Source organism: Capsicum annuum, chromosome 5 (genome assembly GCF_002878395.1).
Source record: "Capsicum annuum cultivar UCD-10X-F1 chromosome 5, UCD10Xv1.1, whole genome shotgun sequence".
Taxonomy (NCBI): Eukaryota; Viridiplantae; Streptophyta; class Magnoliopsida; order Solanales; family Solanaceae; genus Capsicum; species Capsicum annuum.
In genome coordinates, this window is record NC_061115.1 from 113,729,662 (window position 1) to 113,735,661 (window position 6,000).

Consider the following 6,000-nt stretch of genomic DNA (forward strand, 5'->3'; position numbering starts at 1 on the left):
AAGGATTTGTTAAGATTTTAGGAATGACTTCGAAGTTGACAGCTACAAAAAGGGTTACAAAAGAAAGAGAAGCTCCGGGATCTAGCAAAGCATAAACATGTAAATGAAAAACCTATAACGTATTAGTAACCACATCACGAGAAAATTCCTGATCCTGTTGAGACTGTAGTACATAAAAATTATCCTGACGCTGACCGTAGGTAGTACTGGAAGTGGCACCTTGATGAGTCAGGTGACCTGATGGTGCTGATGATAAATGAGACTGGCCCTGATGGTACACATCCCTACCCTTATGCACCACCACTCGACACTTCCAAATCCTATATCCTAGCTTGTCATACCCAAAACACACATCACTGCTAGCCTTGCATTCAACCTGATAGTTTCTACCATATTTCTGTCAGAGAGGATTCGTACGACCACTGTTAACGCTGCCCTGGGACTTAGATCCTGGTGCCCTATCTCAATTATTATTTTTGAATTTAGGCACTAGTGCACTAGCCGAAGACAGAGCTGGGACTAAATATTTTTGATAAAATTGAGGACGGTTACCACCCTTTGACTTTGGCTGAGTAAAATTAAAGCTACCTATCCAGACCTCTTGTTTTCTCTTTCTCTCTCTCTCTCTCTCTCTCTCTATCCTTAGCCTTCTCTTCTTCAATTTGTTGAGCATATACCATCAACCTAGACAAGTCTATTTCCTTAATCAATATTGTAGTCCTACACTCCTTGACTATACTATCAGATAGCCTAGACACAAACTTGCTCATCCTAGACCTGTTATCAGCTACTACATGAAGAGCATACCTGACTAGCTGAGTAACCTTAAGAGAATACTCCTTTACACTCATGTTGCCCTACTTCAAGTCAATTAACTCTAACACCTTAGCTTTCCTCAAATCCAAGGGGAGGAATCAATCTAAGAAGGCTATAGAAAACTCTTCCTATTTTATAGGCCCTGCATCGATGCCCCTATCCTCTTTCCACTGTCTAAACCAGGTGTGAGCTACATCTTGTAATTAGTAAGCAGTTAATTCAACACTTTCACTAGAAGTCATATCCATAATGTCTGTTACTTTCAAAATCATGTCAAGGAATTCTTGTGGATCCTCATCAGGCTTGGATCACAAAAATGAAGGAGGATTTATTCGGGTGAAGTCCCAAATCCTAGCTACGGCAGTATTTGCCACTGAAACAGCAGCCGACTAATTATTCTGGGCTTCTATTGACTGATACAGGGTAGTGAATGTAGCCCTGAACTCATCAAGTGAAATGTGTTCATTTAGGGAATCTTTTTGAACAGGCAAAGGTGTTGGATGGTTTCCGTTTCTTCTATTGTTAGTCTTTCTAGGGGCATGTTCTGTAAACCAAAGGAAGATTGAATTCGATAGAGAGTTTAACATAAACTCATACTTATTCGCATAACATGAATACTGAAAGAAGGGGAAACTTTTTCCTAAAACATCTTGTAGCTTCTTATCCATAAGTATGACGCACTTCACACCCATGCACAAGACTCTACTAATCATGACTTTCAGACTCCCTAGGACACTATAAAACCTTAGGATCTAATACCAAGTTTGTAACACCTCGAGAGTACACCCTAGATGCCATACAGTGCTTATAGCCCTGAAGGAGACAAGCTAACCCATGTTGGTACCTTCTATAAGCACTGAACAAAATAACAAAGAACATATGCAACATTTAACTAGAAAATGCCACTAGGTTTTAGCAACTAAAAATCAATACGGAATCATCATTTAAAACATTTGAACATACTATCAATACTGATAAAAACAAATGATAACTGACTATCTGTCTGTATTAGTATGAAAGCCTCTAAACTGACTGAATGTGGAGTTGACGGAACAAGCCTCCAACTAACTCCGACTGACTAAATAATTGAACTGCTTACATAACTGAATATAAGATAACTTTTCCTTGAAGGATGAGGACTTACAATTGGTACTACTGCTGGTGGACTGGAAATTCTAGGTACGGTTAGGAGCTTAAGCATTCAAACCTATGATATGAGACATCACAACGAAAGAAACAAGTATGCGGTCAGTACTTTAAATGTACTGGTATGCTAAATGAGGTTAGGCTGATATGCATGGGTTCATGAACATGTATAATACATGACTGAATAAATATCATAAGATTACTAATACAAAAGTATATGTGAAAGATGTAAAATCTGAGGATGCATGACCTAACATATAACATGATACTAAAATAATCAATAAACTGAAGTACTAAAATACTGATACTGAATAACTTATAATTGTATGCTATGGTCATGCAAATATAAAGCTGTACTCTATATTGAATACTGAACTAAGACTGTAGGAGCTAACTATAACCGACATGCCCTAATGTACTATCAGGGTCCAACCTTAACCCAATTGAAAGGGCATTAGTACCGTGCCATAGGTATTAACAATGGCTAGATGGATCCACTAACAGATGCCCCGAAAGACCAAGGTGTCAAGCCTAAACTGACAGGTGACTCCTTATATCCTATGCTGACTATGTAGTTTTGGAATACAGGGACTACTACTAATGACTCTGCCTAACTGATGGGGAAGCCGTCATCCCTGTATTTAATTGGTGCTAAATCCTACTCCCAACCAAAAAACACTAAATACTAGACTAAACTATGTTTAGCTGTTTATGGTGATGGAATGAACTGAAAATGCTCATAACTATCCTGAACCATTCTATAGATACCGAAGACTGGATAAGTGTAATACCCTGTATTTTTGGGATAGTCTTTGAACCATCGTTCCTACGTGTATAAACCATAATCTAAATGATTCCTATATGAATATAAGTTTCATGATCTTTATCCTCATGTTTGATTTGATGTTAAGGTGAAAATGTTCACAAGAATCACTTAGAACAAAGTTGAGCTTAGAGCCTTTGATTCGTCCAAAGATTGGCATTCTATTCTACAAGGGTCTACTTTATATATATATATTTTTATATATACATATAATTTTGCAGCTCAAGACCCACCAAAATTTAGATGATTGAATTATATTTCCAGCTATACCAATTTCACCAAAATACGATACCCGAGCGAAAAGTTGTGGCATTTTTTATGTATGGCAGTAAGATGATGCGATAGTGACACGATGTATTGGCCTGTGCATTACAAAACTGCTTCACACTCTAATTTAGTTTATAAAGGGTTTAGGGGCACTTTGGTCACTTTCTCTCACCTAAATCTACCTATAACACTTAATTTCAGTCCCCAAAAGCAATATACACTCAATTATTCATCTTTTCTCTCAAAGAAAAACCCTAGGCTCCTCAAGAAAACCAAGAACTTCATCAATTTTTCTTCAAGAAAAGCAAGAACTCAAGTTTCCTAATTCAATAATGATTTCAAGATTGTATTTCTCCTTCAATATTAAAGCTTTCAGGAATGTGGGAGTTCATCCATAGGTCCTCTTTCACCTATGTAGGCCAAAACCTTTTCTTTTAATTAAAGATTAATTTTTTCCATTACTATGGTATTTTGTATGTTCAAGAGAGATTGAATTTCATATTTTCATGATGTTTTAAATTCAATTCATCCCATGTATGATTTCATGAAAAATTTTAAATTCCTCATGCTATGAATTTGAATTGCCCATGCTTTATTTAAGCAAATTCTATGATAGATTCTAAATTCATGATGTTTAGCAATATTCCCATGTTTTAAATTCCTTCCTTCCAAATGTTTGATGAACTTCCCATATCATGTTAAGCCAAATTCAAGATGAATCCCCAAGTTATTAATTTTGCATGTATCTCTATTATTCCCTCATGATTAAGACATTCTTATGTTCAAGTTATGAACTTTACATGTTTTGATGAAATACCCATGTCCTATTTCATGTGAGTTATATGTGAATTTTCCAATTCATGATTTTACTTATGTAATCATGCTATGCTCCCATGTTTAAGATATTCCCATGTCCAAATTCATGATTCCCATGTGTTTGGATAATTACCCCATATTAAAGTATTAATCTCCACGTGCTAGATAGAATGCCCATGTAAATTGAATAGGGTAATCATGACACATTACTATGTGTTTTCATTCATGTACAAGTCCATAACCTCCAAGTGTTTGATAAAATATCTCAGTGAATAAATTGTGAACAATTAACAATGGCTATGCTTTTCAAGATCATGATATGCTTTACTTTCCATTCTATCAAGTCCTGGGGGTATTTAAAACCCAATAATCTTACTGTTTACCTTGAGCTATAGTAGTTACAAAATAGTCTTAGTAGTGTCATAAATAGTAGTACTCAATAATCAATCATAGTCTCTGTTCAGTATTTAGTTCAGAACTCAGTGAACTCAGTCAGTTTGTAGAACTCAGTAATATTCCATCTCAGCAGAACCTAGTGAACTCAGTTCAGTTCAATTAGACAGTACCATCAGTAATAGTTCAGTCAAGCCTAGTACTATCTATAAATTAGTTCAGTATCTATTCAGTTAGGAGTAAAAATTAGCACCGAGCGAACCCAGGGATGGAGGCATTCCTGCTAGCATAAGGTTTGAGCCTTAGTAGCAATCCCTGCATTATAGAACTATATAGCCAATGTAGGTTGAGATATCTTCTTGCTAGACTAGTGTTAATACATCTCATACGAGTTTTCCTACCAAGGAGGGTTGATGAAAGGTCTTTCTATTAGAGAGGGTTAAATCACAATTTTATCTTTACCTGTGGTACGGTACTGACACTCTTCCAACTAGGCTTACAGGTTGGACCCTAATCAGTTCAGATAGAGGCATGCCGATTAGATGATTAGTTCCCACAATTTCAGTTTCAGACTCAGTATAAAACTCACTTTAGTTCTACAAAATCAAGACTATCAGAAATAGTCACCCAGTTATCAGTAACTCAGTTATCAGTAATCACAGCTATCAGTTACTCAGTTATCAAACCTCAGTATTCAGTTACAGTATGAGTCTCAGTTATAGTCCTATTTATGGTCTCAGTTACTGTCATAGTTTTAGTCTCAGTCACAGTCTCAGTCGAGTAATCAGATCAGTAACTCAGTTCAATTTTAGGTTTTCTTTACCATAGCATACAATTATAAGTTATTCAGTTATTAGTATTTTAGTACCTCAGTTTACAAACTATTTTAGAATCATATTATATACTTGGTCTTGCATTCTCAAATAATACAATTTTCATGAATTCATGCATAATTATCTCAAGTTACTCAGTCAGTCCTTATCTTATATGGACATATCCCGATTGATTATTCATATGTAACAAGTTGAGTATGAGAAGAGGAGGTAGATAGAGTTTGGGGATAAGCAAGGAAAGAGAAGCAGGTTTTCTAATTAGGGAGGAGCTCAATCTCAGGATGGTAGAGATGGTGGGAAGTGGGAGAAAAATAAGTGGGGTAGTTCTGACTCTTTTTCTACTAGTACTTTATATTAGTCAGTAGACATGTGTCATCAAGGTGATGACAATTCTCGGGCATAGGTTTCCCAATCTCAGGTGAGTGGAGGTTAGTCAGTTTATTCCTGTCCTTCTTGTCGATATTATAGTTGTCATTATTGGGGTTTTTGCAATAAAAAAAGGGATAAATGCTTTAAGTGTGGCCAGGTAGGCCATCGACTCAGGGATTGTCTAGTAACAAAGTTGCTACGAGAGTGAATAAGGTTCTTGTGGCTTTATCTTTAACTCCTACACCTGGTGGTATGGCATATGATTCTGTTACTAATCCTAGTACTAGTGTTGGTTGAAACACTTTGTATGCTTTGGCATCCCAACAGGAATCCAATGCATCACCTGATGTCGTTACTGGTACATTACAGATTTTGTCTTATGACATCTATTGTTTGCTTGATTCAGGGTTCTCTTTCTTATGTGACTCCATATGTGGCTTTGTATTTTGGTTTTGGTTTAGAAGTTATTTTAGATGTTTTTTGTATTTCTACACCGATAGGTAACTTCTTTATTGCTAAGAAAGTCTATGGAGGTGT